This window comes from Sus scrofa, chromosome X (genome assembly GCF_054392235.1).
Source record: "Sus scrofa isolate SSC_HxYL_T2T_F1_AM1 chromosome X, Sscrofa_HxYL_maternal_Yorkshire_Landrace_v2.0, whole genome shotgun sequence".
NCBI classification, from domain to species: domain Eukaryota; kingdom Metazoa; phylum Chordata; class Mammalia; order Artiodactyla; family Suidae; genus Sus; species Sus scrofa.
In genome coordinates, this window is record NC_139401.1 from 23,508,818 (window position 1) to 23,535,612 (window position 26,795).

Here is a 26,795-nt window from a genome sequence, read left to right on the forward strand (position 1 = left end):
ACATGAGGTTGTGGGTTCGATCCCTGCCCTTGCTCAGTGGGTTAAGGATCCGTCGTTGCTGTGAGCTGTAGTGTATGTTGCAGATGCAGCTCGGATCTGGCATTGCTGTGGCTCTGGCATAGGCCAGCGGCTACAGCTCTGATTCGACCCCTAGCCTGGGAACTTCCATGTGCCATGGGTGCAGCCCTAGAAAAGACAAAAATAAAAAATAAATAAAGTAAAAAAATAAATAAAACCCTCATCAGGTGGAAGAATTTGACAAGCACTTGGACCAGAGACCAGTTGGAACTAGAAGGTTGATGGCATTAACTCTCAAAATACCACCCTGTTACCTTATCACTGTCCTTAAAGTAACAGATTCTCCACCTCGCCTTATTGTTTCCTGATACTTCCTATGAATTCTACTCTGACATGGTCTCAGGGTAACAGATGGTATCAAATGTATCATTAAAGCCAAATAGGAGTTCTTGATGTGGTGCAGTGGGTTAAGGATCCATAGTTGCCACGGCTGCAGCATAAGTTGACTCTGGCTCCAATTCAGTCCCTAGCCCAGGAACCTCCATGTGCTGAGGGGGTGGCCAAAAAGAAAAAAAATAAATAAAAGGAACCTCATCATACATTAGCAGATACATAAGGCATTATCAAGGTCATAATTATGAGTAGAAGAATAACATCAAATAACAAAACCTAACAATACATTATCAGTTCAACCTAGTATTTATTATGAGTGAAAAGTATCTAGTAACCATCTTTCCTTGGGCAACTAAACCATAGATCTTTTTGAATATTTAATTCAGGTAGAAATTGTTCTTGAAAAACTATGCCATCAACTTTCCAAAAAACTGATTCATGCTATAATTTCATTAAGATAGAGAAACCAGTTTTTTAAAAAAATAGCTTATTTCCCAGATTATAGAGATTATACAAAAGAATCTAGAATAAAGTTGGGATGGAGAGAGAAAACAATGGAAAGGCGATTTTCCCCTTAAATCTTAAAGAAAATATTGGAAGACTAATGAAAAAAAGTGCCTAATATACCCTCTTGCTCCAACACAAGTAAAACCCAGACTAGGTGATTTCAAAACAACAGTAATTTTTATCACTTTCCCTACCTTTCCTCACCTCCACTTTTATGGCTGCTCATCAAATCCAAGTGTTGAAAGGTTTATGTCTTTAGCAATGCTCTTTTTCCTCTAACAATTTCCTCTTGCTTAAAAATGGCAAACCTGTAAAACAACATACTATTAGTGACATGAGATCAGAGGCTCTCTTCATGATAGGACATCTTAGTTTCAGGGTGTCATCTTCAATAAAAATGAGTCTTTCAATAAAATAGGGCTTAAAAGATAAATTTTCAGAGTTCCCATTGTGGCTTAGTGGATTAAGAACCCAACGTAGTGTCCGTGAAGAAGGAGGTTTGATACCTGGCTTCCCTCAGTGTGTTAAGGATCTGGCACTACTGCAAGCTGCAGCATAGGTCACAGATGCTGCTCAGATCTGGTGTTGCTGTGGCTGTGCAGCTCCAATTTGACCCTGGGAACTTCCATATGCTGCAGGTGCAGCAGTAAAAAGAAGTGGGGGGAAGAAAAGGTAAAATGTCAGCGGACACCTCTCCTACCTATGCCTAATCTTCTGCTCATTCCTCACTTTGTCACACCCACCCGCCCTCCCACTTAATCCACTTTTCTCTAACAAACTCAGTTCCCTTCCAGTCACTCCTTGATCTACATCCTATTTCTCTCCATTCTCTGGCCCACTCACTTTGCATCAGTTTTTTCACACCACACCAACTGCTACCATCCCAACTGGGAAACAATTTCTTTTAAGACCCCAGGGCAGCCCATTCAGCTGGGCCAGCGTAGGAGCCAACCCTGCCATTCCTCAGCCCAAGGAAAACCAACAGGTGCCTCCGATACAATTACAGCTGCACCAGGATGCATAACTGTAGAGAGAATAAAACTGTCAACATACTTCACTGCCGAGACCAGCTCAGCAGGATGGGGCTGAAGAACCGGTGCTGTGAAACTTAAGGGAACAAGTTAACATAAAACAAGACACAGAGACATTTGTCTTAAATAAGGTGGGAACCGGGGGACTCAAGGTCTCAGGAACCAAGAGTGCCACCTCAAGAAACCACACTGCTTTTATTGTGCTCTTTGGAATTACATCAAGTGAGGAGGGGGCTATAGGTGCAGGATATAGGGTTTTTTTTATTATTTTAAAAGTCACATAGCTGCTAGATGGTTAAGCTTTTACTCTGAACTTTAGGCATTTAACAATCATTAGTATTTGAGGAAGCTTGATGCTAGCTGTCTCTGCATAACATCTAGAGAATCATCACTGTGCTCCCACAAACAGCATGCCTGAAGCAACCCGGACATACCTAGGTTTGCACCTTGGTTCTCCTTGCTAATGCATATTCTGCTAACGACCCCTCATAAACCACTTGGGGCCAGGAGGTTCCTCTTTCTCTTATTCTTAAGAGGACATATCATGCTGTGCAGACGGCGTGCCAATCTGCACAGATCCTGCGTGCTAGACCAATACATTAAGTCCTCATTCAGCTGACCAAATGAATAACTTAGACCTTTAGGTCTTTGTTCTTAAGCTTAAGTCATTTACCAGCACTGCAACTATTTTTCAAGCAGGAATATGGGGTAAAATAAAGCAGGACAAGATGGAGTTTTCAGCAAAGAGGCTAAGAAAATATTGTAGAAACATGTCTCGTGACACTTCACTATCTCTGCAAACACTCATCCTTCAGAGTGCCCGCAAGCTTTTTTTTTGTCTTTTTTTTTTGTTGTTGTTGTTGTTGTTGTTGTTGTTGCTATTTCTTGGGCCGCTCCCGCGGCATATGGAGGTTCCCAGGCTAGGGGTTGAATCGGAGCTGTAGCCACCGGCCTACGCCAGAGCCACAGCAACGCGGGATCCGAGCCGCGTCTGCAACCTACACCACAGCTCACGGCAACGCCGGATGGTTAACCCACTGAGCAAGGGCAGGGACCGAACCCGCAACCTCATGGTTCCTAGTCGGATTCCTCACTGCGCCACGAAGGGAACTCCCCACAAGCTTTTTAAAGTGACTTTACAGTGAGGATTTGTGTTTGTCATAGACACTAAAATCACGCTGGTTGGTTGAATTTACATAACATGTTTTCAGGTGTAAACTTGTATGTTGTCCTACTTGAAAATGAGCCCACAAAGGAATGGTGTCATTAGTGTTACCGCGGCTGCCCAGCAGCCCCACGCCACAGTGTACCAGCTCTAGCGACAGCCCTGTGGCTGTAGTGTACCAGTTCTAGTGACAGCCTTGTGGCTGTGGTGTACCAGCTCCAGCAGCTCTGTGGCTGCAGTGGATCAGCTCTTCTACCCGGCGAGAAACCAAGCGAGCACTGGGAGAGTTGGAGAATTCAGGTTTATTACTCCGGTGCGCTCAGAGGAGATCGCGCTCCGGAGTCTGAGCCCCGAAGAAGGGTTTCACAAGGCTTTTATGGGCTACCTCTTCCAGGTCCATGCTTGGCTGGTCGGACCCGAGTGAGGTCAGGCAAGGTAGTAGGTGTGGAAACAAGTTTACAGAAGCAGATGTGTGGGGGAGGGGTGGTTAGGGGCAGTTGGCTGGACTTTGCTTAGTCATCATGGCTGGGGTCTCACCTTTCTACTTTTTTATCAGGACATTTCTCCTACATTAGTATTAGATGACTTTATCTTCAGAAACACTGACGTTATTATAACCGGTTTATCTTTATGGTGGATATTTATGGGATTGTTAGACTGCTACATTCTACTTATATAGGCAACTCATTAGCACATTTCATAGGACACCATGCATGGCTTCTGTTTGGCCTCATCTGTGGAGATAAAAAAACAAAGTCTGGGAGTTCCCATCGTGGCGCAGTGGTTAACGAATCCGACTAGGAACCATGAGGTTTCAGGTTCGGTCCCTGGCCTTGCTCAGTGGGTTAACGATCCAGCGTTGCCGTGAGCTGTGGTGTAGGTTGCAGATGCGGCTCGGATCCCGCGTTGCTGTGGCTCTGGCGTAGGCCGGTGGCTACAGCTCCGATTTGACCCCTAGCCTGGGAACCTCCATATGCTGCGGGAGCGGCCCAAGAAATGGCAAAAAGACAAAAAAAAAAAGTCTGAAGAGATCCTTATTCTACTCCAAAAAAGGCTCTTCAAAGTTTCCATTTCTTCCTTGACTCCTATTCCTGCTATTACCCACAATTCCTCACTCCCCATGTATTACTCAGGCTCCTCCATCTCCCTCACCCTTGTCCTGGCTGTTCCCATAAAACTTCCCTGAGGAGATATTTATATATCTCCCTGAGGATGTACAGGTATAGATATAGATAAATACATAGATATATAGATACATAGATACTGTCAAATAGCATAAACCACCAAGTCAATAAATAGTATTTAGTAAGAGTTTATTGTGCATGTGAGAACGGCTTTCAAACTGGGAGCTTCCAAATTCAAAGACTGATATAAAACTCATGGGCATGAAATTATAGGATGACTTATAAAGTGAAAATGAGAAAGTCATTCACATTTACAATGATTGGTTATTTCAGTGGGGGTTTCCAGATGGCAGAGGATTAGTTAAAAGTGATTAGCTCATATTATTTTTAGGAAGATGACAAGTTTTTTTTATGATTGTCAGAAGCATATAAGAAATAACCTCAGGAGTTCCCGTCGTGGCTCAGTGTTTAACAAATCCGACTAGGAACCATGAGGTTGTGGGTTCGATCCCTGGTCTTGCTCAGTGGGTTAAGGATACGGCGCTGCCATAAGCTGTGGTGTAGGTCACAGATGTAGCTTGGATCCTGCATTGCTGTGGCTCTGGCACAGGCTGGCGGCTACAGCTCTGATTAGACCCCTAGCCTGGGAATCTCCATATGCCACAGGTGTGGTCCTAAAAGGACAAAAAGACTAAAAAAAAAAAAAAGAAAGAAAGAAAGAAATAACCTCAGACTTCGAAAAACTTATGGTTTCCAAATGAGACAGACCAGGGGGTGTGGGTTGGGCTGGGGGTTTGGGATGGAAATGCTATAAAGTTGGGTTGTGATGATTACTGTACAAATATAAATGTAATAAAATTCATTGAGTAATTTAAACAAATAAAATGCAATTAACTGAAAAAAATTAGAAAAAAAATAACCGAAGCCAGACTTACTTTTGCTTCCATGACTCAGATGGTTTTGTCTGCTCAGGTAATCCTCAACTCCAGTCTCCATTTTGTATTTGTATTTAGCAATTCCCCCCTTTGTTGTCAATCTCTCAGGAAGCTGAGATTGTAACCAACTAGTCTAGCATTACTCTCAGTGACCAATGTTGATGTAGCCAGGCCAAAGAATCACATGTTCATTGTTTCCAATAGTTGAATCATCAGGACGGAGGGTCATGTAATTGCTCTTACCAACAGCTGCACTGTCATCACAGGCAAAGAAGTTAGATCACTGAGTAATTCAAGTTATCTAATCCTGATAGATATAATTTACTTATGAGTGGCTGCCAAAAGGCATTTAAAACCCTTGGAGGATATAATGCATTAGAGAGGTTAATATTATGATTATAATCAGAATAATAGGCAAGAATTTAAAAAATTCTCCAGGGCAGAGATTACCAGAAGGCAAGATTTAGCCAACTAAATAACCCAAATGGGGAGTTCCCGTCATGGCGCAGTGGTTAACGAATCTGACTAGGAACCATGAGGTTGTGGGTTCGATCCCTGGCCTTGCTCAGTGGATTAACAATCCGGCGTTGCCGTGAGCTGTGGTATAGGTCGCAGACGTGGCTCGGATCCTGCGTTGCTGTGGCTCTGGCATAGGCTGGCAGCTACAGCTCCGATTCGACCCCTAGCCTGGGAACCTCCATATTCCGCAGGAGCGGCCCAAGAAATGGCAAAAAGACAAAAATAAATAAATAAATAAATAACCCAAATAGGTTGTAACCAAATTCAGGCTTTACCTAAATAAGAATATATATGTGGAGTTCCCATCATGGCTCAGTGGTTAATGAATCTGACTAGGAACCATGAGGTTGTGGGTTCAATCCCTGGCCTTGATCAGTGGATTAAGGGTCCAGCGATGCCCTGAGCTGTGGTGTAGGTCGCAGACGTGGCTTGGATCCTGCATTGCTGTGGCTGTGGTGTAGGCTTGCAGCTACAGCTCTGATTTGACCCCTAGCCTGGGAAGCTCCATATGCCACAGGAGCAGCCCTAGAAAAGGCAAAATCCTAAAAGAAAAAAAAGAGAGAGAGAGAAGATGGCAGAATAGAAGGACTGGAGCCCAACTTCTCTCCAAAAACAACAAAATTCACAACTAAAGGCTGAGCAATCTTCAACCAAAGAGACTGAAAACCTTAAAAAAGACATCCTACTCCAGAGGACAAAGAGGAGGCCACATCAAGAGGTAGGAGGGGTGATTACGTGATATAAGCAACCCCATAGCTCCCAGGTGGGAAGCCCCACAGACTGGAAACTAACTGGTTCACAGAGACTCACCTACACAAGTGAGAGTTCTGAGCCACACATCAACTACCACGTAGGGATCTGGCACTGGGAGAAAGAGCCCTTGGAGCATCTGGCATTGAAGGCCTGTGGGGCTTGTGTGCAGGAGCTCCACAAGACTGGGGGAAACAGAGACCCCATTCTTAAAAGGTGCACACAGACTTTCACCTGCACTGGGTCCCAGGGCAAAGCAAAGTCTCCATAGGAATCTGGGTCAAACCTGACTGCAGTTCTTGGAGGACATCCTGGGAAAATAGGGGTCAATGTGGCTTGTTGTGAGGGAGGGACATTGAAGGCAAAGCTCTCAGGAATATTCAGCAGCTGCCTTTCTCTAGAGGTGGCCATTTTGGGATAATCTGGCCCACCCATCAGTCAGCACTGAGGAGCCCCAGGGCAAACAACAATCCAGGTGGGATCACAGCCCCACCCCTCAGTAAACAGGCTGCCTAAAGACCCCTCAGGCACACAGCTGCCTCTAATCCCATCCAGAGACAAAGCCCCACCCAACAGAGGGATTAGAATCAGCTCCACCTACCAGTGGGCAGGCATCAGCCCCTCCCATCAGGAAGCCTACAGCATGCCCCCATACCAACTTGAGCCACAGGGGGGCAGACATCAGAAGTAAGTGAGGCTACAATTCTAATATCTGTAAAAAGATCACCACACCAAAAACCTATAAAAATGAAAAAACAGAGAACTATAACTCAGATGAGGGAGAAAGGAAAAACCCCAGAAAATCAGCTAAGCAATGAGGAGATTCTCAGCCTCCAGGAAAAAGACTTTAGACTGTTGATGCTGAAGATGATGCAAGACATTGGAAATAAACTGGAGGCAAAGATGGATAACTTACAGGAAACACTGAGCAAAGAGATACAAGATATAAAACTGAAACAAGAAGAGATGCAAAATACAATAACTGAAATAAAAAATTCACTAGAAGCAGCTGACAGCAGAATACAAGAGGCAGAAGAATGAATAAGCAAAGTGTAGGACAGATGAGTAGAAATTACGGATGCAGAACAGAAAAGAGAAAAAAGATTGAAAACAAATGAAGAGAATCTCAGAGAACTCTGGGATAACGTTAAACACACCAACATCTGTATTATAGGGGTGCCAGAAGGAGAAGAGAGAGAGAAGGGGACAGAAAAAATATTCCAGAGATAATAGCCGAAAACTTCCCTAACATGGGAAAGGAACCACTCACCCAAATCCAGGAAGCACAGAGTACCATGTAAAATAAACCCAAGGAGGAATACACTGAGACACATATTAATCAAACTGACCAAAATTAAAGACAAAGAGAAAATCTTGAAAGCAGCTAGGGAAAAGAAGCAAATAACATATGAGGGAACCCTGATAAGGTTATCAGCAGATTTTTCAGCAGAACCTCTGCAGGCCAGAAGGGAGTGGCATGATATACTTAAAGTGATGAAAGGAAAAAACCTCCAGCCAAGATTACTTTACCCAGTAAGGCTCTCATTCAGATTTGAAGGAGAAATCAAAACCTTCACAGAGAAGCAAAAGCTGAGAGAATTCAGCAACACTAAACCAGCCTTACAACAAATACTACAGGAACTTCTCTAGGCAGAAAAGAAAAGACAGCAACAGGAAACAGAAATTCCACAAACGACAAGGCTCACCAGTAAAGGTATATATACAGTAAAGATACGAAATTACCCATGCACAATTATGCCACCAAAATCAGAAATCATGAGAAGAGGTGGGTGCAAATGCAGGACATTGGAGATGAGCTTGCAATTAAGAGACCAACAACTTAAAACAACCTCATATATATATACAGACTCCTATATCAAAACTTCAGAATAACTGCAAACCAAAAATCTACAATTGATACACAAACACATAAGAAAAATCAACTCAAATACAACACTAAGACACTCATCAAACCAGAAGAGGAGAGAACAAGAGAAGAAGGAAAGAAAAAAGAGCAACAAAAACAAATCCAAAGCAACTGATAAAATGGCAATAAGAACATACATATCAGTAATTACCTTAAACGTAAAATGGACTAAATGCCCCAACCAAAAGACATAGACTGGCTGAATGGATACAAAAACAAGATCCATATATATGCTGTCTTCAAGAGACCCACTTCACTTCTAGGGACACATACAAATTGAAAGTGAGAGGATGGAAGAAAATATTTCATGCAAACATGGATCAAAAGAAAGCTGGAGTAGGAGTTCCCGTCTTGGCGCAGTGGTTAACGAATCCGACTAGGAACCATGAGGTTGCGGGTTCGGTCCCTGCCCTTGCTCAGTGGGTTAAGGATCCGGCGTTGCCGTGAGCTGTGGTGTAGGTTGCAGACGCGGCTCAGATCCTGCGTTGCTGTGGCTCTGCTGTAGGCCGGTGGCTACAGCTCTGATTCAACCCCTAGCCTGGGAACCTCCATATGCCGCGGGAGCCGCGGCCCAAGAAATAGCAACAACAACAACAACAACAACAACAACAAAAAGAATGCTGGAGTAGCAATACTCATATCAGACAAAATAGACTTTAAAATGAAGAATATTTTAAAGGAAAAAGAAGGTCACTACATAATGATCAAAGGATCAATCCAAGAAGAAGATATAACAATTTTAAATATCTACACACCCAACATAGGTTCACCACAATAAATAAGGCAACTGCTAACAAAAGGACAAATCAACAATCACACAATAATAGTGGGGGACTTTAACACCCCACTTACAGCAATGGAAAGATCATCCAGACAGAAATTCAATAAGGAAACACAAGCCCTGAATGAAGCATTAAACCAGATGGACTTAATAGATATCTACAGAACATTCCATCCAAAAGCAACAGAATACACATTCTTCTCAAGTGCACATGGAACATTCTCTAAGATTCATCACATCCTGGGCTACAAATCCAACCTCGGTCACTTTAAGAAAATTGAAATCACATCAAGCATCTTTTCTGACCACAACACTGTACAAGTAGAAATAACAACAAGAAAAAAACTGCAAAAAACACAAACACGTGGAGACTCAACAACATGCTACTCACAAGAACTGAAACTGAAACTGTGATTAAAAAAATTCCAACAAACAGGAGTTCCGTCGTGGCGCAGTGGTTAACGAATCCAACTAGGAACCATGAGTTTGCGGGTTCGGTCCCTGCCCTTGCTCAGTGGGTTAACGATCCGGTGTTGCCGTGAGCTGTGGTGTAGGTTGCAGACGCGGCTCGGATCCTGCGTTGCTGTGGCTTGGCGTAGGCCGGTGGCTACAGCTCCAATTCGACCCCTAGCCTGGGAACCTCCATATGCCGCGGAAGCGGCCCAAGAGATAGCAACAACAACAACAACAACAACAACAACAAAAGACAAAAGACAAAAAAAAAAAAAATTCCAACAAACAGAAGTCCAGGATCAGATGGCTTCACAGGTGAATTCTATCAAACATTTAGAGAAGAGCTAACACCTCTCCTTCTGAAACTATTCCAAAAAATTGCAGAGGAAGGGATACTCCCAAACTCATTCCATGAGGCTACCATCACCCTGATACCAAAACCAGACAAAGATACCACAACAAAAGAAAACCACAGGCCAAGTTTCACTGATGAACATCAATGCAAAAATCCTCAACAAAATACTAGCAAACTGCATTAAACAATACATTAAAAGGGTTGTACATCATGATGTAGTGGGATTTATCCCAGGGATGCAAGAGTTCTTCAGTATCCGCAAATCCATCAGTGTGATACACCACATGAACAAACTGAAGAATAAAAACCATATGATCCTCTCAATAGATGCAGAAAAAGCCTTTGACAAAATCCAACACCCATTGCTGATAAAAACCCTTCAGAAAGTGGGCATAGAGGGAACTTACCTCAACATCATAAAGGCAATATATGACAAACCCACAGCTAACAACATTCTCAATGGTGAAAAGCTGAAAGAATTCCCGCTGAGATCAGGAACAAGACAAGGATGTCCACTCTCGCCACTACTCTTCAACATAGTTTTGGAAGTCCTAGCCACAGCAATCAGAGAAGTAAAAGAGATAAAAGGAATCCAAATTGGAAAGGAAGAAATAAAACTATCACTATTTGCAGATGACATGATACTATACCTAGAAAATCCTAAAGACTCTACCAGAAAACTGTTAGAGCTCATCCATGCATTTGGCAAAGTTGCAGGATACAAAATCAATACACAGAAATTGACAGCATTTCTATATACTAACAATGAAAGATCAGAAAGAGAAATTAGGGAAGCAATCCCATTTACCATTGCATCCAAAAGAATAAAATACCTAGGAGTAAACCTACCTAAAGAGTCAAAAGACCTGTACTCTGAAAACTATAAGACACTGATGAAAGAAATCAAAGATGACACAGATGGAAAGACGTACCATGGTTTTGGATTGGAAGAGTTAATATTATCAAAATGATATACTACCCAAGGCAATCTACAGATTCAATGCAATCCCTATCAAATTACCAAGGACATGTTTCACAGAACTGGAACAAATTCTTTTAAAGTTTGTTTGGAAGCACAAAAGACCCAGAATAGCCAAAGACATCCTGAAAAAGAAAAATGGAGCTGGAGGAATCAGGCTCCCGGATGTCAGACTATACCACAAAGCAACAATCATCAAAACAGTATGGTACTGACACAAAGACAGAAATATAGATCAGTGGAATGGGAAAGAAAGCCCAGAATTCAACCCACGCACCTACAGCCAACTAATCTATGACAAAGGAGGCAAGAACATACATGGAGAAAGGACAGCCTGTTCAATAAGTGGTGCTGGGAAAACTGGACAGCCACAGGGAAAAGAATGAAACTAGAACACTCCTTAACACCATACACAAAAATCAACTCCAAATGGATTAAAGGCCTAGATATAAAACCAGACACTATCAAACTCCTAGAGGAAAACACAGACCAAACACTCTCTGACATAAATGACAGCAACATCTTCTCAGATCCACCTCTTAGAGTAATGACAGTAAAAACAAAAATAAACAAATGGGACCTAATCAAACTTACAAGTTTCTGCACAGCAAAGGAAACCCTAAACAATATGAAAAGACAACCCACAGAATGGGAGAAAATATTTGCAAATGAATCGATTGACAAGGGATTAATCTCCAAAATTTATAAACACCTTCTGTAGCTCCATACCAAAAAAAACAAACAACCCCATCAAAAAATGGGCAGAAGATCTAAGCAGACAGTTCTCCTAGGAAGACATACAGATGGCCCTAAAACACATGAAAAGATGTTCAACATCACTCATTAGTAGAAAAATGCAAATCAAAACCACTCTGAGGTACCACCTTACACCAGCCAGAATGGCCATCATCAAAAAGTCTACAAACAATGAGTGCTGGAGAGGGGGTGGAGAAAAAGGAACCCTAGTACACTGCTGGTGGGATTGTCAATTGGTGCAACCCCTGTGGAAAACAGTACGGAGATTCCTCAGAAAACTAAAAACAGAACTACCATTTGATCCAGCAATCCCACTCCTGGCCATCTATCCAGAGAAAACCATGACTCACAAAGACACATGTACTCTGACGTTCATTGCAGCACTATTTCCAATAGCCAAGACATGGAAACAACCTAAATGTCCATCAACAGAGGAGTGGATCAAGAAGATGTGGTACATATACACAATGGAATATGAATCAGCCATTAAAAGGAACGAAAATACTGGCATTTTTAGTAACATGGATGGACCTAGAAATTATCATGCTAAGTGAAGTCAGCCATACAATAAGACACCAAGATAAAATGCTTTCACTGACATGTGGGATCTGAAAAAAGGACAGAATGAACTTCTTTGCAGAACAGATTCTGACTCATAGATTTTGAAAAACTTATGGTCTCCAAAGGAGACAGTTTGGGGGGTGGGGGGATGCGCTGGGGTTGTAGGATGGAAATCCTATAAAATTGCATTGTGATGATCATTATACAACTACAAATGTAATAAATTCATTGAGTAAAGGAAAAAATTTAAAAATTAAAAAAAATTAAATATGAAAGGCCTTTCTGGAAAATGTCCCAAGATACAAATAGCAATCAGTCTGCTGAATCCAGCTGCTCCCCACCTTCTTCCACCCATTACAAACTGATGCTTCAGGTTTTGCTTCTACCCTTATAACCACTTTGGTAAATGAGGTGTTTGTGCCAACATGCGGAGGAAAATCTTATGGTCCAGTAAGGATTTCTGATATCTCTACTGGGAGCCAGTAATGGCTGAGTACTTTATTCCAAAGTGCAAGATTAGGAGATGGATCAATTTAAATTCTGACAAAGCCCCATCAAACATAACTGAGTGTGTAATGTAAAATTAGAAGTGATTTTTTAGGAGTTTCCATCGTGGCTCAGTGGTTAACGAATCCAACTAGGAACCATGAGGTTGTGGGTTTGATCCCTGGCCTTGCTCAGTGGGTTAAACATCCGGCGTTGTCGTGAGCTGTGGTGTAGGTTGCAGACGCAGCTCGGATCCCGTGTTGCTGTGGCTCTGGCGTAGGCCAATGGCTACAGCTCCGATTAGACCCCTAGCCTTGGAATCTCCATATGCCGCAGGAGCGGCCCTAGAAAAAGGGGGGAAAAAAAGACAAAAATAAATAAATAAAATTAGAAGTGATTTTTCCTCAATTTCCTTGATTTCAGAGAGTGAGAAAGAGATAGGAAGGTTTGTAAATAGATTTTTCTCCAAATAAGCCTAGCCAATCCCATTTAAGGCAGACAAGAATTATTCAACCAGATGACTCTGCTATTAAAACATATACCTGTATATTTGAGCCTTGTAGGGTGTGGAATAGTTACCTTTAGCCTTGGGCCAAAAAGAATCCCACTTGTCCCCTCAACCTGAGGTATAGTAGTTTCTTTGAGAATTTCATCCATGAGGATAAAATGCTAGTTGTGACCGGCTGCAATGCAAAGGGAGGAAAGCATTTCTAACCATTACAGACTCTAGGTCACCATGCATTCTAAGCTTTATCTGTCATCCTCTCTACAGATCTAATCAATGCCTTAAACAATCTCAAATAAATAACTTCCTATCAAGAAAACATTACTGGAGTTCCCATTGTGGCTCAGCGATTAAGAATCTGACTATCAGTTGATAGTCAGATTGATCCCTGGCTTCACTCAGTGGGTTAGGAATCCAGCGTTTCCTTGAACTGTGGTCACGGATTTGGCTCAGATCTGGTGTTGCTGTGGCTGTGGCGTAGCCCATGGTCCTGGAACTTCCATGTGCCACAGGTATGGCCCTAAAAAGGAAATAAAAAATTAACAAAACATTACTGCAAATAAGTTCATTTGTATCCTATTTTTAATTGTTTATTGGCTGTTGGCCTATTTACCTTTTAGAGAAGTGTCTATTCAAGTTCTTTGCCCATTTTAAAGTTGGTTTTTGTTGTTATGTTTCAGTATTTTGTATTTTCTAGATGCAAGCCTCTTAGCAGATACATTATTTGCACATATACGGAATGCAAATACAATTGACCTTGAAAAACATGGGTGTCAGGGATGCCAACCCTTTTTGCACAGTTGAAAATCTTTGTATAACTTTATAGTTGTTGGCTCTCTGTATCTACAGATTCAACCAATTGTGGATCATATAGTATTTTAGTATGTTTTTTATTGAAAAAAAATCCAAATTTAAGTGCACCCATGAAGTTCAAGCTCCTATTTTTCAAGGGTCAACTGTATTTCCTTCTATTGTGGGTTGTCTTTTACTTTCTCTTATTAATATGTTTATAGTTGTTAATTTAGATATCCTTGGTTGCAAATGTACTCTTCTGTTTCTTAATTCTCCTTCCTTTTTTCCCCTTATCTCTATACCTCTCTCTGATTCTCCCACTGCTTTTATTCTCTCATACCTTTATTTTTCCTTACACAACTACTGTTTTACTTCATGTATATTTTTATGCTTATATATCTCCTCCAGACTCTGAATCTATTAGCTTACTGAGAGTGAAAACTAGGAATTAGTCACTTTTTCCCTAATACTCCCTTGTAATTGATCTTTTATGAACTGGACCTATTATCAATTTTATATGAACTTATTGCAGAAGAGAAACAGACTCACAGACTTTGAAAACAAACTTATGGTTATCAAAGGGACAAGTGGTGTGGGGAGAGGTGGACTAGGGGTTTAGGATTGGCATGTGCACACTGAGGTATACAGAATGACTGGCCAACAGGGACTTTGATGTATATAGCACAGGGAACTCTATTCAACATTCTGTGATAATCTATGGAGGAAAAGAATCTGAAAGAGAATGGATGTTCGTACATGTATAACTAACTCACTTTGTTGTACAGCAGAAATGATCACAACATTGTAAATCAACTATACTTCAATAAAACTTTAAAAAAATGAAAAAAAGAATCTATATGTATATTTTTTTACATAGGCACATGATATATTAGCAATCATATATCCTCATGATTACTTAGGACGGGATGAATATGAGGATGTTTTATTTCAGGAGGTGACATTATTACAGGTGAGATTCAACCTAAATTAGATCTCTATATGACGTGAGCAATAAGGTAATCTAATAAGAGGCATTTCAATGGACATAAAAATAAAAGTTAACCATTTGAACAAATTATAAATTCAGGGAGTTTCCATTTTGGCTCAGTAGGTTAAGAACCTAACAGTTTTTGTGAGGATGCAGGTTTGATTTTTGGCCTCACTCAGTCGGTTAGGGATCCAGTGTTGCGGCAAGCTGCAGTGTAGGTCACAGATGTGGCTCGGATCTGGCGTGGCTGTGGCTGCAGCACAGGCCTGCAACTGCAGCTCCAACTTGAGCCCTAGACCGGGAACTTCCATATGCTATAGGTGTGGCAATAAACAAACAAATTATAAATTCAGTTTCTATTTGGGGAGCAGCCAATTAAAACAATTTCTAGATGTGAATTCAAAGCATCTTTAGGAGGCAAAATAAGAATGGCAGTTTCAATCCAGTAGATTTTCCCAGTTTGCAGCTTGACTGTCTTTGATGTCATCAGGTGTTCTGTTGAATTTTCTCTTTTTTTAAACAGGGATTAAGGCGCATCCCTGTAACCTCATTTACTCTTTTTTTTTTTTTTTTTTTTTTTGGTCTTTTGTCTTTTTAGGGCCGCACCCACGGCATATGGAGTTTCCCAGGCTAGGGGTCAAATGGGAGCTGTAGCTGCCAGCCAACACCACAGCCACAGCAACATGGGATCCAAGCCCTATCTACAACCACAGCACCCAGCAATGCTAGATCCTTAACCCACTGAGCAAGGCCAGGGATAGAACCTTCATCCTCATGGATGCTAGTCAGCTTCGTTTCTGCTGAGCCACGACGGGAACTCCCTGTTGAACATTCTAGAGCATGATCTATTGTGGTGATTTCTCTAAAGTTTACAAGTAGATAACAAAATCGCAAAGACAATTAACAGGACTAGAATCCGATAATGAATATGCCATAGTTTTTCTAGTGAAACAATTTTTCCGTAGTCATCCCATTTCAACAAAGATATTTATAGTGAAGCTGATTTTTTTCTAAAATCTTACTAATCTTGGGTTATTTACATAAATGTAGTAAGAATAATCATTTTACGCATATTCTCAAAGGTAACATTTTAGTTAAAGCCTTGGCAATATCCAAAGGGCCTTATGACTCCATAAAGTCAACCGCAGTTCTTTTTTCTTTTGTCTTTTTTGCCATTTCTTGGGCCACTCCCGCAGCATATGGAGGTTCCCAGGCTAGGGGTCGAATTGGAGCTGTAGCCGCTGGCCTACACCATAGCCACAGCAACACGGGATCCGAGCGGCGTCTGCAACCTACACCACAGCTCACGACAACGCCAGATCCATAACCCACTGAGCAAGGCCAGGGATCGAACCCACAACCTCATGGTTCCTAATTGGATTCGTTAACCACTGAGCCACGACGGGAACTCCTCAACCACAGTTCTTTAAAACTGTCTGGTGAGAAGGAAGTTCACATTGGACCTTTAAAGTCCCTTCAAACTAAGAAGCCAAGCTAAGGACTTGTCTAATTGTGTCCTGCTACAAGAGGAACAAATAATTATTGAGTTTATATAAATATATGAATTGTCATGAAAAGGAGACTATTTAATAGGAGTTTCTGAATTCTGGGGGGATTGGGTGGGGAGAAAAAAAAATGTTTCAACTTTTGTTTATAAAAGTATGCTTTATCAAATTACTATCACATTATAAATAGCTTAAAAGGAGCAAAAGATGTCCTTTAAATCTAGAAAACAAAACATTAAACAACCAGAAATATTTTAAAGTCATAAAAATTATAATCTTCATCAGTTCATTAGGTCTCCTGTAATTAATTTTTTTTCTTTTTACAGCTGCACCTGTGGCATATGGAAATTCCTGGACTAGGGGTTGCAATCAGAGCTGCAGCTTCAGGCCTACACCAAAGCAACAGCAATGCTGGATCCAAGCTGCATCTGCAACCTATGCCACAGCCTGTGGCAACACCAGATCCTTAACCCACTGAAACTAGGGATCAAACATGCATCTTCACAGAGAAAACACTGGGTCCTTAACCCACTGAGGCACAACGGGAACTCCTATAATTAATTTTTATTTTGCTTCATCTTGGGTTAGTACCTTTATGAATCAATCATTTTTCCAGTAGTCTTAGAAATTCTTACCTAGTTCAGTGTTATGATATAGTTCCCTGTGCTATGCAATAGGACCTTGAAGTTTATCCATTCTAAATATAATAGTTTGTACCTACTAACCCCAAACTCCCAGTCCATCCCACTCCCTCCTCCTCCCTCTTGGCAGCCACAAGTCTGTTCTCCATGTCCAAGAGTTTGCTTCTTTTCTGTAGAGAAGTTCATTTGTGCCATATATTAGATTCCATATATAAGTGATATCATATGATATTTGTCTTTCTCTTTCTGACTTGCTTCACTTAGTATGAGAATCTCTAGTTTCATCCTGTACTTATATTTTTTAAATGCCATTTTCCTCCCTTTATATACAAAGTTGTTTTCCGTCACTCTTTATTGTTTCTAGTAGTTCTATTTTTTACATATTGATGATAAATTTTAACTGTGAGTAATCTACTTTCTAGTGAAAATTTGGAAGCAGCAATAGTGAACTATATCATATAATAGCATCTCATAATAAATTAGCAAATTTATAAATACGCAATTACAAAAACATACTTTTGAGAAACATGTTTTTCATAGAATACTTTTTTAATGTGGAAAAAGCCATATTTATTAATAGACCCAAATATCCTTTGTCTCTGTAAAAATTAAGAAGTCAAAAGTAGGAGTTCCTATCATGGCTCAGTGGTTAATGAATCCAACTAGGAACCACGAGGTTGCAGGTTCGATCCCTGGCCTTGCTCAGCGGGTTAAGGATCTGGCGTTGCCGTGAGCTGTGGTATAGGTCGCAGATGCGGCTCGGATCCCGCGTTGCTCTGGCTGTGGTGTAGGCCAGCGGCTACAGCTCCAATTCGACCCCTAGCCTGGGAACCTCCATATGCCTCAGGAGCGGCCCAAGAAATGGCAAAAAGACAAAAAAAAAAAAAAAGTAAATCAACTTAAATTTATGTTTAGTTATCAATGTCTCAGTATATTATCTTAATTGGAAATAATCTAGATACTCAATAAATATTATTTAGTTTAACTTTTATCTTATTTACATTTATTTAAATTACTTGAGTTTTGTTTGTTTGTTTTAAGGCCACATCTGCGGTATATGTAGGTTCCTGAGACAGAGACTGAATCTGAGCCACAGCTGCAACCTACACCACAATGGTGACAACGCCAGATCCTTAACCCACTGTGTCACAGCAGGAACTCCTAAATTACTTGTTTTTACTAATTATGCTCAGATTAGACATCAAACAGCTAGCCATCCTAAGTTATTTTGTAACAGAGTTATCTTGAGCTTATTTGACTAGTAAACCAAAGTAGAAAAAGTTATATGTTTGCATTACATTTAATATTGACAATTCCAAAGACATGCCTGTTTTTATTAAACCAACAAACTTTAGCTAGCTTTTATTTATTGAAGATTATCATGATCAAGTGACCTTGAAAACAATTGAGCTAGATTTTCTATTTCTGACAGCTTTAGGAATACTTTATATAAGGGCTATTTCTCTTTAAGCCTAGTAAACAGAACTCTTTTAAAAATATCATATATACAGACATATATGGATATACAGATAGATAGATAGAGACAGAGATCTTATAGTTTTCTTTTTTTTTTTTCTTTTTGTCTTTTTGCCTTTTCTTGAGCCGCTCCCGCAGCATATGGAGGTTCCCAGGCTAGGGGTCGAATTGGAGCTGTAGCCACTGGCCTACACCAGAGCCACAGCAACACGGGATCTGAGCCACGTCTGCAACCCACACCACAGCTCACGGCAACGCCAGATCCTTAACCCACTGAGCAAGGCCAGGGATTGAACCCGAAACCTCATGGTTCCTAGTCGGATTCATTAACCACTGAGCCACAACGGGAACTCCATAGTTTTCATTTTTAAATTTTAGCCATGTCCCAGGTATAGCAATACAAAACTCAAAAGAATCTGAATCCAAATTGTTTCTGGCCAACAGAGTAAGTTAAGGTTATCTACTCAGATGGCAAGAGTTTTTTACTGAGGAGTGTGTGTGTATACGCACGTGTGTTTGCATGTGCGAATGCACACTATAAAGATTCTTTCAAAGAAGCTATTTTTGCAGTCATTTTGTCCCTTAGAAACTTCTCCATACCAATCCGAGAATGTCTTCTATTTTTTCTGAGAGGTTTGCAATCCTCTTTTCAAGGGCACCCTTAAGGTGAACTATCTTTTTTTTTTTTTTTTGTCTTTTTGCCATTTCTTGGGCCGCTCCCGCGGCATATGGAGGTTCCCAGGCTAGGGGTCGAATCGGAGCTGTAGCTGCCGGCCTACGCCAGAGCCACAGCAACGCAGGATCCGAGCCGCGTCTGTGACCTACACCACAGCTCACGGCAACGCCGGAACCTTGACCCACTGAGCAAGGGCAGGGATCGAACCCGCAACCTCATGGTTCCTAGTCGGATTCGTTAACCACTGCGCCACGACGGGAACTCCCAAGGTGAACTATCTTATCTACATTACAATTCCAAATTATCCTTTCTAAAGTTCACCCATTTTTCCATAAAAGCAAAGATCCTTGTCCATAGTGAGTATATATATAAGAAGCAGTCTTTAAGGGAGGAGGAGAATGAGATTTAGACCAGGTAGAAACTATCTCTGCCTTCAGATTCCCCGAAACAATCTCTGAGGAGTTCAGTAATCCTACTGCTGCCTCAAACCCAGGGAATCATGGGTTTCTCCTCTTACAGACAGAAGGGTGACTTACCAAGAAGCTTCAACAAGCAGATTCCAAGTATGCACAACAAAGTCAAAGAGGTAAACATGCAAAGAGAGCAGTGCTCAGGTTGACTGCAAGGTTGGCGAGAAAGCAATGAGCTCAATGGGCCCTGTGAGTACCAGCACCTGGTTGCTCACTGGCCTCAGAGTTGTTGAGGGTCTTCTTTGAATCCCATTTCCGATGACAGAAAACTGTCAAAAACCCAGAAATAGTACAATTAAACCCACCAAATCAGTAAATAGTGTTTTACTAAGAGTTTGTTGTACATATAAAAACAGTTCAGGGAGTTCCCTGGTGGTTCAGTGGGTTAAGGACCTGGCATTGTTACTGCAGTGGCTCGGATCACTGCTGTGGTGCAGGTTTGATTCCCTAGCTCAGGAACTCCCACACCATGCAGGAATGCCCAAATAAATCAATAAAGCCAGAAACAAACTGATTTTTTAAAAAACCCAAAGGTTCAGAACTGGGAGCTTCCAAATTCAAAGATTGATATCAACCTCAGGGGTATTAAATTACAGCATGACTCATAAAGTGAAAATGGCCAGGGACTGGTTAAAAGTCATTATTTCACATCATTTTGAAGAAGATGACTTAAGTTTGGCCGTTTTTGTTTTTTTTTGTTTTTTGTTTTTTTTTTTTTTTTTGATTGTCAGAGGCATTTACAGGAAATGACCTGGGTTAAGTTTCACTTTTGTTCATGAAATAAGCTAGATTTAGTTGATCTTCAATAGTGCCGTCTGCTTAGGGAAACCAAGCTGCTTTTGGCACTGCCATCCCAGGCCTGCAGTGGATGTGCAGATTTTCTGCATTCCAGCTCTGCCAGCCCACAACGCAGAGCAGAGAACTAACGTCAGCCAGATTCAGTCCCCACCAGTTCTCCGGCTTCCCCTCCCTAATGCTGACGCCACCGCCTTTGGTCTCCTTCCCACGTGCCTCCCCACTTCCTCCTTCGTCACAATAGACACAGAGATTCAATGACATTTGAAAGACTAAGAATAGAGAAACGAATAAAGCACAGTCATACATCAGGAAAAGCAAACCGAGAGAGGACCATTGAAACCAATCAATATAATATCGCATTAACTGTAATGGAGGAATATGCAAAATACTACTGATATGGCAGGAGTGGATTATTCCTGGACAATGGGATTTGGACAGTATTTTCCTCACCCACTATGTTAGTTTCCTATCACTGCTGTAACAAATTACCACAAATTTAGTAGGTTAAAACAAGAGATTTATTATCTCACAGTTCTGGGTGTCAAATGTCTGGCACAGGTCTCAATGGGCTACAATCAAGGCGCTGGCAGAGCTGTTTTCTTTCCTGGAGGCTCTAGGAAAGAATTCATTTCCTTGTTCATTCCTGCTTTGCGCAAACCGAAAAAACCGTGGCAACGGAAGGAGACAAACAGCACTCGGAGATAAGGAAAAGCAAGGTTTTATTCAGCACCGGTGCGGGCTCAGAGGAGTCACCTCCAGAGTCTGAGCACCAGGTCTTCGTTCTCAGTAACTTTTATACACTACAAGGTCTTGATTTTCCCATGTAAGCATCCCGGACCTCCCCCATCCCCAAGCAGACAGTGTTCCTCCCTAAGAAACTGAGCAAGCAAGGTTACAGAAGCAGAACTGATAAGCAATGCTGGGTACCTGATTAGCAGGGCTGCTGGCTTGGACAGAGAGCACACAGTTGTTACATTATTACAAGAAGGGTGGCATAGTGATGAGCACAGCTGGAAAGGCTTGCAGCTGCATTCTTAGCCAAGGGGGGTTGTTCTTTAGTTAAAACTCCATTTCACCTGCACACCTTGGCACCCCTTCTACCCTCTTTGAAACAAGCAATGTTGCATCTCTCTGTGCCTTTCTTCCACAGTCATATTTTCCTGGCTCTCTGACCCTCTCTCTTCCACTTTTAATGACCCTTATGATTACACTGGGACCATCAGCATAACTTAGGATAATGTCCCTATCTTAAGGTCAGCTTATTAGCAACCTTAATTCCCCTTTGCCATGTAACCTAAAATATTGACACGTTCCTGGGATTAGGATGGGACATCTTTGAGAGGCCTTTATTCTGCCTATCACATCTACCCCCAAAATTCTATAAATATAAATATGTAAATACACACACAAACATCCCATCCTGAGTTCCATACATATTCCCCCCTGCTCAATTGTGCATCAGCAGCCATATCTCCTTCCAGTTGAAGGCAATTACCCCTACCAAGATGGTGAGTCCTTGTCCACAGGAGCCACACTTGCAGCTCAATGGGACCTTTGCTGTCCATTGGCAAGAGTGTGACCCTTCACAGAACAGAACCTCAAACCCACAGAGTCCAGAGTTGCAGATTTAGGAAACATAAAGTGCCTCAGTGGGTCATTAGGGGTGATGGTAAATGAGGCTGTGCCTGCTTCTACCCCTTGGTTCCCAGACTCATCTATTTTTCTTATTGGAGACACAATGCTATTTGGAGGTCTCTGATTCAGTGCTTGTGATGGGGAAAATTCTAAGACTCCCTTGATTCCTACTCCCTGGTATCCATGTTCCTTTTCTTCAGCCTGGGTGGGACCTCTGAGTATGATGACTATCACTCACATGATTGAGTTACGATATATAGCAAACGTGAAGCCAATTGCAGATGTAATTAAGGCCCCTAATCAATATGACTTTTAGTTAATCAAGAGAGGACATCCTAGGAGTTCCCGTTGTGGCACAGAGGAAACAAATCTGACTAGTATCCATAAGGATGCAGGTTCGATCCCTGGCCTTGCTCAGGGGTTCAGGAATCCGGCGTTGCCATGAGCTGTGGTGTAGGTCAGAGATGCGGCTCAGATCCTATGTTGCTATTGCTGTGGCCATGGTATAGGCCAGCAGCTGTAGCTCCAATTTGACCCCCAGCCTGAGAACTTCCATATGCCATGGGTGCGGCCCTAAAAAGCTAAAGAGAAAGAGAGAAAGCAGATCCTGGGTGGGCCTGACCTAATCAGGTTTGCTCTTAAAAGAGGGGTCAGGCTGTCCTTGGAGATAGAAATAGATTCTCTTCCTAGCCATGAAGCAAGCCACCATGAGTTCCATAGCTGCAGGAAAATGAATTCTACCAACAACCACGAGCTCAGAAGGGGACTCAGAGCCTCAGATGAGACCCAGCCCTGGCTGACACTTTGATTGCAGCCTTGTGACATCCTGTACAGAAACCCCTGATAAGCCATACTCACACTTGTGATCACAGAAACTGCCAGCTAATAAATGTGTGTTGTTTAAGCTGCTAAGTTTGTAGTAAGTCGTTACTCAGGAAAAGAATATTGTGTCTTTGGTTTTTATAGCTAAATTATCCTCAGGTTTATAAACCTAAACTCACTCTCATTGGAATTCAGTCAAATTTGTTTTTAATTCTTTGCTTTCTCTTTGAATTCTGACTCTATCCCATAAGGAGTTTGCTTCCTCCCTCACCCCTCTTCTCTCAGCCTCTTCTCAGAATCACCTGCAAACCACTTCTGGGGATGGCTTTTATTTCACCAAGAGGCTCTTACAGTCTGGGTTAGACAAATTAAAGATAATGGATATGGAGTATTATTGATGAATTCTATCTTAAATTATTTAAAACTAATCAATAAAGCCAATATATTAGTTTAATTTAATCCATTTATTAAGCACCTACTATATGCCAGGTTCTTTGCTGAGTGCTGAGACAACAAAGATCAGAGTTCCTGACCTCCAGGAAATTACCACCCAGGAAAAAAAAAAAAACAGAAATGTCATCGGACGCACTGTAATAACTGCTTCAATGAATAATGTGCCGTAAGATCTCAGAGGAAGTAATATGAATAATGCATTCTGGGAGTTCTCTTGTGGTGCAGCAGGTTAAGGATCTGGCATTGTCACTGCAGCAGCTCGGGTTCAATCCCTGGCCCAGGGATTTCCATACACCATGGATGCGGCCAAAAAAAAAATCATAATGCATGCTGCTGAGATGGAGCATGTTTGAGGAGACTTTGTGAGGAGACAGGACAGTGGCCTGTAGAGCCATAAGAGGAGGAGACATTTGAGAGGGGCATTCTTTCCCTTAGAGAAAAAGACTAAAATTACCCAAATTAAAATTTCCAATTTCATAAGTAAAGTTTTTTTAAAGAGGCTAAGAACATTTCCCAAAGAATTAAATAGGAACCTGTTTGTTCTGCTGCCTCACATTTCATACATACTTGCCAATTATAATACATCATTTTAACGGAACACATCCATGGAAGGTGGCCAGGTATCAATGTATCAATGCACCAATGGGCCAGTTGCTCATTTCCTGGAAAAAGAGTTCCCTAAGTGACCTAGCAGTGTCGCCATCACTACCAACCCAGATGAAACTTACGCTGGAGGCAACTAGAGCTATGTTGCCTCAGCGGAAGTGAGTTGCATAAGCAAGACATCCCTTTTGCTGCATTCTCATAGGACTGAGTCCCATGCCCCGGGGAAAGTAATGTGCCTCTCTCAGGATGGTTCTAACCTGAGCCCCAGATCCCAGATGGAGATTCATTGCTTGCTAACATGAACTTTATCCCTGGGTAGACAAATCTCCAACCAGCTCCTCCATATGTCATGTTTGTTCAAGTCTAGACACACCTATCAAGTGCCTACTCATTGAAAGAAACTCTGCTTGATGCTGGAGCCATGACATTGAAAGCGACAGTCACTGCTGCAGAGGGGCTCCTATCTGGCTTTTTGACTCATTTTGTAGATCAGGAAACTGAGGCTCTCAACTTGCTGGTTTCTTTCTCTGGCTGGTTCGGCCTGTACCCCCCTCCCTCCCAGGATTCATAGAGCCAAACTGAAATCCTACTTATTTTGTTTTGTCTTGTTTTTGTTTTTGCTTATATAATGATTTTTATTTTTTCCATTATAGCTGACTTACAGAAGTCCTACTTCTTCTAAGAGGATCTCCGACTCCTATAATCGTTAACTTTTACTTTCCCTAAACTTCTATTTCACTAAGTCTATATCTGACAACTCATCACTTAATTGTACTTTGCACTGTATTATTTCTTTAATTATCTGAAGTGTCATGGTACTCCAGTGATACTGAAAGCTGCTTCTTTTTTTCTTTTTCAGCCAAACTTGTGGCACATGAAGTTCCCGGGCCAGGGACTGAATCCAAGCTGCAGTTGCAACCCACACCACAGCTAGGGAAATGCTGGATCCTTAACCCCCTGCGCAGGGCCAAAGACTGAACCCTCGACTTCTCAGCCACCGGGAGCTGCTGCAGTTAGATCCTTAACCCACTGCACCACAGTGGGAACTCCTGATATTGTAAGCTTCTTGATGGCAAGAGTTATCTTTTAAATTTCAAGTCTGAGCACATAGTTAATTCTCAGTATCTAACTAAGACTTAATTGACTGAATGACTGAAATCAGCTCTTGAGTAGTAATGGAAGGAAAGGAATGGTAAGCAATGCTCCCACCTTCAAAGGCTGGTTTGGTCCTAACCCAGCCTTCAAAAATCAGCTAAAAACAAAACCAGCTGGATTGGGTTTAAAGAACCTTCCATAAGAGTATAACAAAAACAAAAGGATCCACATTATAGATCATATTCATGATCCATCCAACTAAAGATTGGGCCCATCACAGTGAAAAAAGGATGATTTATTGTATGGGAGAACAATGTAAATGTTAACCTCAGAAACTAGCCTTGGAGTTTCTTGTGGTGCAGCGGGTTAAAGATCCAGCATTGTCACCGCAGTGGCTTGGGTCACTGCTATGGTGTACATTCAACCCCTGGCTCTGAAACTTCTACATGCCACAGGCGTGGCCAAAAAAAAAAGCTAGCATCTCCAGTATCCTAAATTTAATTTAATAAATCTATTATCCATGTATTAATCTAAACCTTTCAAGATGTTTCTAAATTACAAATAACTTTTTTTCTTATTGCCATAAAGGGTTGTTTTTTCCTTTCTCTCCATCCTTATTCCTGGAGTCTGGCACTTCCTATGAAAGCTTGATTAACACAAGTAAGCATTCAGTAGAGAAAGAGACAGCAACTCACTGTGGCATTACAATGCATGAAAGCACATGAATGTTGACAGTGGGAAAGGTCTGATTTTTTTTTTTTTTTTTTTTTTTGTAACCACGGGAAGGGCCTCTTTCTTTTCTTCCCTCTCCTACCTACTTGCAGGATTCAAACCCAAGAAAATCCTCAATCCTTTTCTAACCCCTGGAGTGTGTCATCCAGAAGGAACTGGATAACTGTCACTCTGCTGAAGGCGAAGGAATGGAAGAAGTCCAAAGGGCTGGGTTTTCCTGGTGAGCTGGAAAAAGACAAGTCCACTTTCTTCCAATCTCTTGTGGGAAGGCTGAAGTAGACGTTTTGGTATGTGTTGCTTTGTGTTTGTATTCTTTTCTCCTGTTACATTAGAATTTTTTCCCTGGTACTTCAGCAGCACTTTTCCCCCAGGACACTGAGTTCCAGGAAAGGGAAAGGAGAAGGGAAAAGCAAAAACCTCCATCACAAGCAGCTTATCTCCCAGCTGCTTACACGGGGCAAAGGCTTTTCACGTCCTTTATATTCCCCTTCGATCCTACAGTCAGCTAGAACCTGACACATTGTAGAAGGCATCTGACAGTGATCTCTTTCACTGAAGAGAAGGTATCATTAAAGAATTTCAAAGAACTCATAATGAAGAAGAGGATTCTCACTGGTAGAACCAGAAAAGCTTATCCAGAGTCCTGATGGTTTCTATCTTACTTACTTGCTCTTATACTTGGCAGAATGCCTGATACCCTGTAATTACATATGGACTGACAAAATGACTAAATAGTAGTATGATAGCTACCATGTATTGAATATTTATCTCAGTGTCTACCATGTTGAAAATATATAATAAATATTTGTTGAAAAAAAGAAGGAATAGTAGCAGGAATAATATTATTCATTGAGAACTTAC

At 41.5% G+C, this 26,795-nt stretch overlaps 1 long non-coding RNA gene across 2 annotated transcripts in view; it reads right to left on the reverse strand.

The window, feature by feature from the left end:
• Positions 1-1,112: 1,112 nt before the first annotated feature.
• Positions 1,113-26,795, reverse strand: part of LOC146394506 (uncharacterized) — a 43,152-nt gene continuing 17,469 nt past the window's right edge. The window contains exons 2-4 of one of the 2 annotated variants that reach the window (XR_014835825.1): positions 19,860-20,062; positions 5,174-5,422; positions 1,113-1,226 (exon numbers count right to left, since the gene is read on the reverse strand). This is a non-coding gene — a long non-coding RNA (uncharacterized LOC146394506). Of the gene's footprint in view, positions 1,227-5,173; positions 5,428-19,859; positions 20,063-26,795 lie in introns of both variants that reach the window. The other variant, XR_014835826.1, reaches the window with a different exon arrangement.